Source organism: Scyliorhinus canicula, chromosome 13, assembly GCF_902713615.1.
Source record: "Scyliorhinus canicula chromosome 13, sScyCan1.1, whole genome shotgun sequence".
In the NCBI taxonomy this organism is placed as follows: domain Eukaryota; kingdom Metazoa; phylum Chordata; class Chondrichthyes; order Carcharhiniformes; family Scyliorhinidae; genus Scyliorhinus; species Scyliorhinus canicula.
Window position 1 is genome coordinate 103,975,758 of NC_052158.1, and position 14,857 is coordinate 103,990,614.

Sequence of the window (14,857 nt, forward strand, 5' to 3'; positions counted from 1 at the left end):
GTGCTGGCACAACTGCCTCCAGGTCTTCAACTTTGCCACTACCACCGGACTCCCCGAGTGTTTCCCTGGGGCCATCGGGAGTGGTGCTGTTGCAAACGCCCTCAACCCTGACCCCCTGCACAAACCCTCCTCCATTCTAACCCACTGGAAGTATCCCCCTCTCACCCAGCTTCTCACTTTCTCAGCATTTGCCACCCAGTAATAATACAGTAAATTTGGGTGCCCCAAACCCCCTGACTGACGTCCTCTCTGCAACAGCACCTTTTCGTTAAAAAGTGCCTTTGGCAAAAAGACCGTCAGGCACTGAAAAATGAACAAAATCCACGGCAACACATTCATCTTAAATGCCTCCCCTCTACTGGTGCCATAACTACATTCCATACCCTCCTAATGTTTGAAAAGAGCTGCCTCCCTTTCACAAACCCAGTCTGATCTTCCCCTATCACCTTCGGGAGACACTCCTCCAACCTACCCGCCAACACCTTTGCATCCACATTCAACAGTGATATGGGCCTAAGACCCACACTCTGTCGGATCCTTATCCTTCTTGAGCAACAAGGAGGTCACTGCCTGTCCCAAAGTCTGTGACGACACCCCCTTCCCTATAGCCTCCTCAAACATCCCCATCATCACCGGCGCAACTTATCGCTAAATTTCTCACAGTACTTCACTGGAAACCCGTCCGGCCCTGCTACCTTCCCCGACTGCATCCTCCCGATTGCGTCCTTTACCTCCTGCTCCCCTATCGCGTCCTCCAATCTGGCCCTATCCTCGATCGGATATTCCAAACCATCCAAGAATTTCTGCATCTCCTGATCCTCTTCCGATGGCTCTGACCTCAAACTTATAAAACTCCTCAAACACCCTATTAATCTGATCTGGAGCCATCACCAACTTCCCTGTTTTATCCCGCACCTGAACAGTTTCCCTCGCCGCTGCCGCCCTCTGAAGTTGGCCTGCTAGCATGTGCCCTGCCTTCTCTCCATACTTGGAAACTGCTCCCTTCGCCCGCCTAACTTGGCGCACCACCTTCCTTGTGGGCAGCCAATCAAAGCTCGCCTGCAAAGCCTCCAATAGTGCTTGATCCACATCCTCTGCATACCTCCTGTCTACCTCCAAAATCTTGAGTATTAACCTTTACCGCTCCACCCTGGGGCAGCGTGTTCCACAAATTCACCACCTTCTGCGAGTAGTTCCTCCTCATCTCAGTTCTAAATGTAGTATCGCTCAACCGATATCTGTGACCTCTTGTTCTAGATTGCACTCCCTCCCCCCATCCCAAAGGGAGCACATTAGGTCTACATTTACTTTATTAATTCCCTTTTAGTATTTTATATACCACGATCAGGTCCCCTCCCATCCTTCTAAACTCCAGTGAATATACGCCCAAACTGTTTAATCTCGCCATATACATTAACCACTTCATCCCCGGAATCAATCTTGGGAACCTCCTCTGAACTGCCTCCAATGCCACCACATCCTTCCTCAAATAAGGAGACCAAAACTGGACACAATCTGCCACTTTTATACCCCAGTCCTTTTGCAAGAAATGCTATCACTCCATTTGCCTTTCTTATTATATTTTGTACCTGCATACAGACTCTCTGCCCAGATGCATTTTGAATCTGCTTTCTGAATCTGCTTTCTATTTAGATAACAATTTGCCTGACTTTTTTTTGGCCAAAATGGATAAATTCACGCTTATCCACATAAAACTCCATCTGCCAAATTTTGGCCCAATCTCCTTTCTATAAAATCTGTATCTCCTCTTCACTGCCTGCTGTCCCACCTATTTTAGTATCATCCATATATTTTGCTACATTACACTCTGTCCCTGCACACAGATCATTTGTATAGATTGTAAAGAGTTGAGGTCCGAAGACTGAACCCTGCAGCACCCCAATAATTACAGTTTGCCAGCCAGAGAAGAATACATTTAACCTAACCCTCTGCTTTCTGTCAGTCAGCCAATCCTCAATCCAATCGAGTATTCTACCCCCAATCCCCTGCAATCTCACCTCGGGATCAATCTTTTATGTGGCACCGTGTCAAACGCCTTCTGGAAGTCTAGGTATACCACATCCACAGGTTCCCTATTATCCACCTTGCTGGTTACATCCTCGAAGAACTCAAGCAACTTTGTCAAGCATGACTTGCCCATCATGAAACCATGCTGACAATGGTGGATTGAGCTTTTTCATTCCAAATGTACAGTCATCTTCTCCTTAACTCCAGCAACTTCCCCACCACAGAGGTCAAGCTTCCTTTTTGCCCCTCTCCCTTTTTGAATAGGGGAGTTACATTAAGAGTGTTTCCAATCCATGGGACCTTTCCAGAATCCAGGGAATTTTGAAATATCATAACCAATGCATAACCACGAGCAGACTATGGCTATAATGAGGTCAGGAGCTGAGTGACCCTGACGGAACCCAAAGTGAGGTGTCAGTGAAGAGGGGCGAAATTCTCCGACCCCACGCAGGGTTGGAGAATCGCCCGGGGCCGCCGAAAATCCTGCCCCCGCCGTGGCAAAAATTCTCCGCCACCCGGGAATTGGCGGGGGCGGGAATCGCGCCACGTCGAGCGGCGAGCCCCATGCGGCGATTCTCCGGCCCGCGATGGGCCGAAGTCCCGCCGCTGGGAGGCCTCTCCCGCCACCGAGGTTTGAACCACGTCTGGTGGCGGCGGGATCGGCGGCACGAGCGGGCCCCCGGTCCTGGGTGGGCGCGGGGCGATCGGACCCCGGGGGGTGCCCCCACAGTGGCCAGGCCCGCGATCAGGGCCCACCGATTGGTGGGCGGGTCAGTGCCGTGGGGGCACTCTTTCTCTTCCGCCGCCACTACGGCCTACACCATGGCGGAGGCGGAAGAGAATACCCCAGCGCACATGCGCCGGTGGTGACGTCAGTGGCAGCTGCGCTGACGTCACCACCGGCGCATGCGCGAACCGGCGAAGGCCTTTCGGTCATCCCCGGCGCCGGGCGTCAAAGGCCGTTGGTGCCGGCTTTGGCACCAGTCGGCGTGGTGCCAACCGCTCCGGCATGGGCCTAGCACCCAAAGGTGCGAAGAATTCCGCACCTTTGGGGAGGCCCGACGCCGGAGTGGTTGGCGCCACTCCACTACGCCGGGAACCCCTGCCCCCCCGAGTAGGGGAGAATCCCGCCCCTGATTATTGCTGAGTAAGTACCACTTAGTACTGTAGCACTGATAACCCCTTCCATCACTTTACTCATGATGGAGTATAGGCTGGTGGGGCATTAATCGGTCAGGTTGGATTTGTGCTGCTTTTTCTGGACAGAACATAACTGGGTAGTTTTCCACATTTCTGGGGAGCTGACAGTATTGGAACTGCACTGGCACAACTTGGCTGATGCGTAGCTGGTTCTGGTGCACAAGTCTTCAATACTGTTGCTGGAATGCTGTCAAGGCCATTGTCTTTGCAGTATTCAGTAACTTCCTGATATCACATGGAGTGCATTGGATGCATGCTGGCATCTTATGTTGTTGGGGACCTCATAAGGAGGCCGAAGTGGATCATCCACTCGGCGCTTATGGCTGAAGATTGCTGCAAATGCTTTAGCGTTGTCTTTTGCACTGATTTGCTGGGCCCCCCGTCATTGATTATGGGGATATTTATGGAGGCTCCTCCTCCTCCAATGAATTGGTTAGGTGTGCACTGCCATTCACAGTTGGATGTGGCAGAACTGCAGAGCTTAGATGTGATCCATTGGTTGTGGGATTGCTTAGTTCTGTCTAGTCATGCTCAATTTGCTGTTTGGAATGGGAATTACCCTGTCTTGTAGCTTCCCCAGGCTGACAAACTCATTTTTTAGGAATGCCTGGTGCTGCTCCTGAACCAGTGTGGATCCCCTTGTTTGATAGTAATGGTAGACTTGGGGAATATGTCAGGCCCAAGATTGCAGATTGTGGTATACAATTCTGTTGCTGCTGGTGGCCCACAGTGCTTCATGGTTACCCACTTTTTAGTTGCTAAATCGGTTCAAAATCTGTTCTATTGAGCATGGTGGCAGTGTCACACAACATGATGGACGGTATCCTCAATGTGAAGATAGGTCATCGTCTGCTCGAGGACTGTGCAGTGGTAACTTCTATCAATACGGCCATGGACCTATACACAAAGTTTTACCGTGCAGAAGGAGGCCATTTGGCCCATCGAGTCTGCACCGGCCCTTGGAAAGAGCACCCCACCCAAGCCCGCACCTCTACCCTATCCCCACACTTACACCCTACCCCACACTTACACCCTGTACCCGTAAGCCCACCTTGCCTTTTTTGGACACTAAGGGAAATTTAGCATAGCCAATCCATCTACCCCGCTCAGACAGTGACCCAAGCCGGGAATCGAACCTGGGAACCTGGCGCTGTGAAGCAATTATGCTAACCACTATGCTACCATGCTGCCCATATATTTGTAGGGAGGTAGATTGGTGAGGATCAGGTCAAGTAGGCTTTTCCCTCTTATTGGTTCCTCACCAGCTATGTCCTTTAGGACTTGGACAGCTCAATCAGTAGTGGTGGTACTGAGCCACTCTTGGTGATAGACATTTTTTAACATTTAGAGTGCACAATTATTTTTTCCCCCTAATTAAGGGCAATTTAACGTGACCAATTCACCTACTCTGCACATCTTTTTGAGTTGTGGGGTGTGAGACCCACGCAGACATGAGGAGAATGTGCAATCTCCACATGGACAGAGACCCGGGTCCTCGGTGCTGTGAGGCAGCAGTGCTAACCACTGTGCCACCTTGCTGCCCCCGTGATAGACATTTAAGTCCCCCATCCAGAAGGACATATTTGTGTCCTTGCTACCCTCTGCTTCCTCCTGGTGTTCAACATGGAGGTGTTTCGACTCATCAGCTGAGGGGAATGATAGGTAATAATTAGCAGGACGTTTCCTTGCCCATGTTTGACATGAGTCTTCGTGAGGACCAGAATCATGTTGTGGATTCTCACTGTATACCACTGTGCCGCATCCAACTTTGGTGATGGTTATTTCTGGGACAATATCTATAAGCTATGATTCCGTGAATATGACTATGTCAGGTTGTTGCTTGACCAGTCTGAGACAGTTCTCCCACTTTTGACACAAGCCCCCAGATTCTTGTATGAAAGACGTTTTGCAGGGTCAACAGGACTGGGTAGGTCATTGTTGTTTTTGGTGCCTCGGTCGAAACCAGGTTATCCGAACAATTTAATTCCTTTCTGTAGGCTCTGTATAGCGACTTTGATACATCTGAGTGGCTTGCTAGGCCATTTCAGAGGGAAATTTCATTTCTGAATCAGCCACATTGATGTGGGTCTGGAGGAGCATGTAGGCCAGGAACATAGGAATTAGGAGTAGAAGTAGGAAAGTCAGCCTGCTCCACCATTCAATCGGATCATGACTGATCTCTTCCTGGTCTCAAATCCACCTCCCTACCTGTTCCCAATATCCCTGTAACCCATTTTAAAAATAAAAATAACCTTCTTGAAACCGTTTAATGACTCAGACTCCACCACACTATGGGGCAGCGAGTCCCACAAATTCACCACCCTCCACGAAAAGTAGTTCCTCCTCATCTCAGTTCTAAATCTAGTGCTCAATCTATATTGGTGACTTCTTGTTCTAGATTGTCCCACAAGGGGGAACATTTGGGCTACATTTACTTTATCAATCCCTTTTAGTATTTTTGTATTTTATACCTCAATCAGATACCATCTCATCCTTCTAAACTCCAGCGACTATAAACCCAAACAGTTTAATCTTTCCTCATACATCAACCCTTCCATCCCTGGAATCAATCTGGTGAATCTCCTCTGAACTGCCTCCAATCTCCCCACATCCTTCCTCAAATAAGGAGACCAAAACTGGACACAGTACTCCAAATGCAGCATTAATGTAAGCCTACTTGTGACAATAAAAAGATGATTTCTATTTCTATTCTATTTCACCAACACCCTATACAATTGCAACAACACCTCTACTTTTATACTCCAATCCTTTACACCAGGTAAAATTCCCATCCCTAAAGTGCAGAGTGAATGACAGTGGTTTCATGGTCACTCATGAGACTTGCTTTTTAAGTCTAGATTTATGAACTGAATTTACATTATGCCAGCTGTTGTTGTGGATTCAAACCCGTGTCCCACAACTTTAGCCTGGGCCTCTGGATTACTTGACTAGTGGCATTACCACTACGTCACAGTCTTGTTGGTACTGAACCCCTGACCTGTTGTCTCCAGGCAACTGGCCAGTCCTGGATACCTCGAGGAGCCTACAGGCCAACTTGTAAATTCCAGTCGGCTTCCGGCAATAGGTCTTTAATGACCTTTGGTTTCCCTTAATTGGCTACCTGCAATGCTGCGTGAAGGTGGGAAGCCCGCCCAACACCATTCGTGCCTCCAGTGCAAATGTTCATGCTCAAACCCCCCCCCCCCCCCCACCCACCATTACCCGCCCCTGTATGGGAGTGAAAATTTAGCCCCACATCTCTCATAGTTTTTAGCATTAATTTTGTTTGTGCTATTAATTTATTTGTATTGTTACAAATGCTCATGCATTCAAATAACTTGGCTATTTTCTCTCTTACCCTGATGTCACACTGATCACCAATGCCCATTACGAGTGTTAAGTTAACTGTCCCTTCCTGAACCATTCTTTTTGAAAGAAGTTTAGAGTACCCAATTCTTTTTTTCCAATTAAGGGGCAGTTAATTAAGGGGCGATTTAATATGGCTAATCCACCTACCCTGCATATCTTTCAGGGTGAGACCCACACAGACATGGGGAGAATGTGCATGCTCCACATGGATAGTGACTTGGGGCCAAGATCGAACCTGGGTCTTCAGGTCACTAATCCCAGCCTGGAGACTAACTCAGTGAAACAACTCTTTTTCTCCAATATTGTTGCCAGTAGCCCCCTGCACCAGTTCCTTCCCTTTCACACCAGTTAACCTAATCTACTTGACCCTATGCCAATTTGCACATAGCTCAGATAGCAATGCACTGATTCTTACCAGTGAGGTTCTGTGTTCTACTTTGAAAGGTAAGTACAAAAGGTCCTACCTATGCCTCTACATGCCTCGGAGCAACTCTATGGCCATTTATAAAGTATGCACTGTGGACAGAATGAATTTAGGGCGGCAAGGTGGTGCAGTGGTTAGCACCATTGACTCACTGCATCGAGGACCCAGATTCGATCCCGGCCTCGGGTCACTGTCAGTGTGGGGTTTGCATATTCTCCCAGTGTTTGCGTGGGTCTCACCCCCACAACCCAAATATACCCAGGGTAGTGGATTGGCCACACTAAATTGCCCCTTAGTTTAAAAAAAATAACAGTGGCATGTTGCAGAGGAGAAAAACAACCAATTCTGAAATCATAATGAGCACAGGTGGAGAATCTAGATGGTCTGGCCATCTGTTTCTACTGAAACAGTTCCCAGATACCTCTCAAATTTATTAGCTCAGCAAGATTCTGTTTTGACAGCTGAGTAAAATATTTACTTTGCTTGACCAACATGCTTTTATATGGTTTATTGTAAGTCACTTTTTCTGTGATCTCTTGTGTCAATATCTGATTGTTTATTTACAGAAAACTAAGAGGTGTGACATGGTTAAACCTCTGTTACTAATGCTATAATTGCCCTGTCTAATCAATGTTATTAGGGTTGTAGGAACAGTAGTATGTGTGCCCGTTTTTCTACAGCATTTCAACACTTGCCATTGTTACCACATGGCAGATTGGTTCAGTACATAATGCATACTGGGTGAATAGGCATGGAAGGGCCATGAAGGTGGCCTGGAGGTCAAGGAAAGGGCATGGATGGAATGAAGCTGACAGAATATGGAGAGTGAGTGGGGGTGATGGGGTGTGAGGGATGAGGGCTAGAGTACCAAACGGCTTTTAATACAAATGGGAAAAGTTGCAGAGAACTGAGGTGGGCCTTTAACGAATATGCCTTCGCACTCGCCAACCCCTGTGGCTACTGGTATAATATACATCTATGTATATAATGGAGTGCAGACAGGCAGTGACTGACACACAGGATGACCAGTAAGCACACAGAACACAGCAGCCAATCACCAGACAGGACACGACCACTATAAAGCCAGAGGGCACCAGTTTTCCCGTTCTCTCGGGATCCAGCCTCTGAGACAGTCAGAGCTCGTGAGCATAGCCAGTACAAACACCATGTGGTAGTCAGTTAGCCTCAGGTCTCCAGTCAAGTCAGCATAGTGTCAACCCACAGTTGAACATGTAAAATAGTCAGATGTTAAATAAAATCGTGTTGCACCTCATCAAGTGTTGGAAGTCTGTCTCTCGCTACACTGCATCAAACGCAGTCCACATAAACCCAGCCTACCCAACACATCAGCTACCTGCAGTCTGCTTCTGGCATTGACTGGCCTGACTGCATCCTACCCCCGACTCCCCAGAGTGAAGATTGTGTTTCAGGCATATTCCGCACGACCTCCCATGTGCTACAGTTGTTACACAACATCCTCCTCGCCATCCCCATATAATCTTGTTAGATTTAGTGAATCAATTAAAGTTTATGCATTTGATCAATGCTTTTTTTGCTGTTAAACTAATTACTTGATCTAATTTATAGGCGAGTAACTTAAATGTTCACCTTGTGCTGTGATGCCATTTTATGATTTCTCCTATGCAGCTGAGGGTTTCGCATGCTGGAGTGCAAGCAAACACAGTCACCAATTTGCACCAACAAGATCCCACAAATACCAAATGTGCATTTACAATGTAACTCTCCATTTCACTTAGCCTTGCCCCCTGTGTCATGGCAGCCTTTCATCTCCTAGACGATGGTGGGCAACTCTGTGTTAAGCATCGCCTGATATGGCCCAGGAGCTGCATTCTCAAGCATATCAGTCTCTCCTGCATTTGCTGCAGATGGAGACATTCGGATTAGAAGATCAAGATTTGCTGGCTTCTAACTTCTCTGGGATCTCTTCTTGGCCAGCTGAGCTTATTACATAGAACATAGAACAGCACAGTACAGGCCCTTCGTGCCACGATGTTGTGTCGACCATTTATCCTAATCAAAGATCTACCTAACCTGCACACCTTCAATTTACTGCTGTCCATATGCCTGTCCAAGGGTCGCTTACATGTCCCTAATGATCTGACTTCACCACCACTGCTGGCAGCGCATTCCACGCACCCACCACTCTCTGTGTAAAGAACCTACCCCTGACGTCTCCCCTATACCTTCCTCCGATCACCTTAAAATTATGTCCCCTCATGACTGCCATTTCCGCTCTGGGGAAAAGTCTCTGGCTATCAACTCTATCCATGTCTCTCATCACCTTGTACACCTCTATCAAGTCCCCTCTCTTCCTTCTTCGCACAAGTGAGAAAAGCCCTAGCTCCCTCAACCTTTCTTCATAAGACATGCCCTCCAGTCCAGGCAGCATCCTGGTAAATCTCCTGTGCACCCTCTCCAAAGAATCCACATCCTTCCTATGATGAGGCGACCAGAACATGACACTATTCCAATTGTGGTCTAACCAGAGTTTTATAAAGATGCAGCAAAACATCGAAGCTCTTAAACTCAATCTTCCTGTTAATGAAAGCCAACACACCATAGGCCTTCTTAACAGCCCTATCAACCTGGGTGGAAACTTTGAGGGATCTATGTACATGGACCCCAAGATCCCTCTGTTCCTCCACACTTCCAAGAAACCTGCCTTTAACCCTGTATTCAGCATTCAAATTTGACCTTCCAAAATGAATTACTTCACATTTATGTAGGTTGAACTCCATCTGCCACTTCTCAGCCCAGCTCTGCATCCGGCCAATGTCCTGTTGTAACCTGCAACAACCCTCAACATTATCTGCAACTCCACCAACCTTTGTGTCATTGGCAAACTTACTAACCCACCATTCCACTGTTCAGCTCTTCCAATACCATTCCAACGTCAAAGTCTCCAGAAATGACTTGAAATTAAATTTAATACCAAGATGCTGTTGAAATTTAGACACCATGCATTTTATATTAAGACTATCTGATTCTCTTGCCGTCAGCACAGAATTTCTTGTCCAAAATTGTGCCTTTCACTTCAGATTTGGTCACTTTGAGCTTTCGATACGCCTGCTCACAAAGATATTCTGATAAACATGTTAAATTATCCGAGTTGTATTTTCTGAACCGAGAGATTGTCGAAGTTTGTGTCTTGCACTCATCAGGAAAAATACAAGATTGCCAAATTTCAAACAGTCATAACCATTTGTACTACAGGAGAAAAGAGTTCTGATTGGTTGACAGGTCCACTGGAAGAGGCGTTTCCATGGAGAAACTCCTATCCAGTAACATGGCTCATTTATGTGTGCAGAGACCTGTTCTCTGAAAACAAAAGGAATATTCAAACCATGAACCTATTTTCAATTGCGTGGGATTTTGGGAAGTATTTTTGTATGATGATTGCAAGACAAAAAGCTGTGGTAATATATCTCTCCTTTCTACAATATCCAAATCTACCGAAGTGTGGAGGGTGAGAGCTAGATGATCTTTACTTTTTTTTCATTATAAATGGGACCATGTTAGTTTGCACATTCTCCCCATGTCTGCATGGGTTTCACCCCCACAACCCAAACAATGTGCAGGTTGGATGGATTGGCCATGCTAAATTGCCCCTTAAAAGGAAAAAAATAATTGGTACTCTAAATTTAAAAAAATAAATAAATGAAAATAAATGGGACCGCGTCCCATTGCACCAAAGTGTAAACAACCTGCCTCGGCTCCCAGCAGCCCTTGTGGTTGCCTCAAAATTCCGGCTGACCAACTGCAGCCCGCACCCACTCCCACCCCTCTCACCCTCACCCCCACCACTTTGGACATAGCCTCGAAGAAGGCTGTCCAGTACTCCACAAGTCTGGGCCAAGACCAGAACATGTGGCCGTGGTTGACCGGGCCTCTTTGGCACCGTTCACATCTGTTCTCCACCTCTGGGAAGAACCTACTCCTACGGGTTCTTGTTAAGTGGGCTCTATGTACCACTTTTAGTTGCGTCAGGCTGAACCTTGCGCACGTGGAGGTGGAGTTGACCCTATTCAGTGCTTCGCTCCAGAGTCCCCACCCTATTTCGATCCCCAGATCATCCTCCCATTTCATTCTTGTTGCGTCCAGTACGGTGTCGGCCCTTTCTATCAGTCGGTCATACATGTCGCTACAGCTTCCTTTATCTAATATGCTTGCGTCTAGTAACTCTTCCAGTAGTGTCTGTCGTGTTGGTTGTGGGTATCTCCTTGTCTCCTATCGTAGGAAGTTTTTTAATTGCAGGTACCTTAGCTCGTTCCCCCTGGCTAGCTGGAATTTCTCTGTTAGTTCGCCCAGTGTTGCGATCCTGCCGACCGTGTATAGGTCCCTGACTGTCAGTGTCCCTCTGTCCTGTCCCCACCTTTTGAAGGTGGCGTCCGCCAACGCTGGCGTGAACCTATGGTTGTTGCAGATGGGAGCTTTACCTGACATTTTGGTCAGGCCAAATTGCTGCCGTAGTTGGTTCCAGGATTGGAGAGTGGCTATTGCCACCGGGCTGCTGGAGTGTTGTTTGGGTGGGGATGGGAGTGCCACCGTGGCGAGGGCCCGGAGTGAGGTCCTCCTGCAGGAGGTCTCCTCCGCGTGCACCCACTCGGCTTCTGGCTCTTTGATCCATCCCCTTACACGCTCAGCCGTCGCCGCCCAGTGGTAGAATTGTAGGTTTGGGAGGGCAAGCCCCCCCCCTGGATTTTGTTTTTTGAAAGACCTTCTTTGGGATCCTAGCATTCCCCCCCCCCCCCCCCCCCCCCCCCCCCCCATACGAACGCCATGATTAGTTTGTCCAGCGCTTTGAAAAAGGCCTTGGGGATGTAGATCGGGATGGATCTGAATAGGAAGAGGTACCTGGGCAGCACGTTCATTTTGATCGTCTGGACTCTCCCCGCGAGGGTGAGTGGGAGTGTGTTCCATCTTTGCAGGTCCTTTTTTACTTCCTCTGTCAGAGTGGTGAGGTTCCATTTGTGGATCCCTTTCCAGTCATGGGCTGTTTGGATCCCCAAGTAGCAGAATTTGTGTCGGGATTGTTTAAACGGCAGTCCCGTTAGTGCTGCCCCCCCCCCCCCCCCCCCCCTACTTGTGGGTGTTCCTGGAAGATCTCGCTTTTGCTCATATTAAGTTTGTAGCCTGAGAAGGCGCCAAGCTCTTTCAGGAGCGCGATGATTCTGTCCATGCTGCTTTGTGGGTCCGAAATGTAGAGGAGCAGATCATCTGCATAGAGTGAGACTCTGTGCTCTCTGCCACCCCTTCGGATCCCCTTCCAGCTTTTTGCTGCTCTGAGCACAATTGCTAGTGGCTCGATCGCTAGAGCGAACAGCAGCGGGGACAGTGGGCATCCTTGTCTGGTGCCCCTGTGCAGCTGGAAGTATCGGGAGTTGGTGTTGTTTGTCCGTACGCTCGCCATGGGAGCGCTATATAGGAGTTTTACCCAGGAGGTGAATCCTGTTCCAAGCCCGAACCGATCCAGTACCTCTATGAGGTATTTCTATTCGACTCTGTCGAAGGCCTTTTCTGCATCTAGGGAGACGATCACCTCTTGTGTTCTCTCCCCGGATGGGGTCATTATCATGTTCAGCAGGCGCCTAATGTTCGAAGTAAGCTGTCTACCTTTGACAAAGCCCGTCCGGTCCTCTGCTACCACCTCTGGCACGCAGTCTTCCAGCCTTTTGGTTAGAATCTTGGCCAGTATTTTGGCATCCGCGTTCAGTAGTGAGATTGGTCTGTATGACCCACATTCCGTTGGGTCTTTGTCCTTCTTAGGTATCAGCGAGATTGAGGCCTGTGCTAGTGTGGGTGGCAGTGTGCCCCTGGCTAGTGAGTCTGTGAACATCTCCCGCAGGTGTGGGGCTAGTGCTGTCGCGAATGTTTTGTAGAAGTCCGCTGGGAACCCGTCTGATCCCGGCACCTTCCCCGCCTGCATGGAGCTAATGCTGTCCATGATCTCTCTCAGTGCTAGTGGTGCTTCCAGTTCCCGTTTTCTGCCCTCCCCCACAACTGGTATGTCCAGTCCATCAAGGAACCGTTTCATCCCGGACTCCCCCCTTGGGGGCTCTGAGGTGTACAGCCCTTGGTAAAAGGCCCTGAATGCTTTGTTGATCTTTTCTGGTTCTGTTTCTAATGTGCCCCGAGTGTCCCTGATTTGCGCAATTTCTCTGGTGGCCACCTGCTTTCTCAGCTGGTGTGCCAGCAGGCGGCTGGCTTTGTCTCCGTGTTCGTATAGGGTCCCACGTGCCTGGTGGAGTTGATGCACTGCTTTCCTGGTGGAGAGCAGATCGAAGTTCCTTTGTAACTCTTTCCTCTCCGCTAGAAGCTCGACAGTCGGGGCCTCGGAGTATTTGCGGTCTACCTCCAGTTTGGAGTTGACCAGCTGCTGCCTGGCCGCCCTTTCCTCCCTATCTCTTCACGCTTTGAAAGTGATGCACATGCACCATCCTTGAGATTACTCTAAAGACCCCCCTCCAATACCCCTCCAGTTTTCGGCAGGACCAAAACATATGAATGTAATTTGCGCCCCTCGCCCAGCGTTCACAAATATCCTGCACCCCCTCAAAAAGTCATCTCATCCTTGCCCTTGTGAGGTACGCCCTGTACACAACCTTCAACTGTATCAGCACCAACCTCAAACCTCGCGCATGAAGTCGAGGCATTCACCCTCCGAAGCACGTCACGCCACAACCCTTCCTCCATACCCTTCCCCAACTCTTCCTCCCACTTTGCCTTAATCCCATCCAGTGATACCTTATCTTCTCCCATAATAACCCCATAAATCGCCGACACCACCCCTTTCTCCAATCCCCCTGCCGTCAGTATCTCTTCCAACAGTGTGGGGGCCGGTGTAATTGGAAAGCTCTGAACCTCCTTCCTTTTTAAAAAATTGTTTGGACACGAGGGCAATTCAGAATGGCCAATCCACCTAACCTGCACATCTTTGGACTGTGGGAGGAAACCGGATCACCCGGAAAAAACCCACGCAAACACGTGGAGAACGTGCAGAGTCCGCACAGACAGTGACCCAAGTTGGGAATTGAACCTGGGACCCTGGAGCTGTTAAGCAACTGTGCTAACCATTGTGCTACAGTGCTGCTCCTGTACCTCTTTCCTGGCAAAATTTCGGACCTGCATACATCTAAACATCTCCCTCTGCCCCAACCGATATTTCTCCCCCAGCGCCTCCAACATCATAAATTGCCCTCCCAGAAACAAATCCTTCAATACCCTAACTCCCCTCTCCTCCCATCTCAGAAGATTCCCATCCCACCTCCCAGGTTCAAATCTATGATTCCCTCAAATCAACATTTTCCTTGACCCGGCCACAACCTAAGGTGCTGGCGCAACTGTCTCCAGATTCTGAACTTCGTCACTTCCGCCGGACTCCCTGAGTATTTCCCTGGGGCTGTCGGGAGCAGCGCTGTTGCCAATGCCCTCAACCCCTGCATAGTCTCTCCTCCATTCTAACCCACATTGAGTTTTGCCCCCGCCCACTACCCCCCCTCCCCCCACCATACAGCCCCGCACCTTCTCAACATTCGCTGCCCTGTAATAATACAGTAAATTTGGGAGACCCAACCCCCCCTGACTGCCGTCCTCTTGCCTTCCTCATCCTGCCCACCCCCCCACCTCCCCAAATAAACGAGGTAATCATCTTTTCTACTTCCTTAAAAAACTTTTATAAAAAGATCGGCAGGCACTGAAAAATGAACAAAAACCACGTGGCAATACATTCATCTTAACTTTGAAGAATTAATATTATTAAAGTTGTCAATCTTAATGGGTATTCATTTACCAAAATTCAGGGGTTTGTGGAACTGC

At 48.6% G+C, this 14,857-nt stretch overlaps 1 protein-coding gene across 1 annotated transcript in view; it reads left to right on the forward strand.

Annotated features, from left to right (window-relative positions):
* Positions 1–14,857, forward strand: part of plch1 (phospholipase C, eta 1) — a 200,473-nt gene that overhangs the window by 63,793 nt on the left and 121,823 nt on the right. The gene's annotated exons all lie outside the window — the stretch shown is intronic.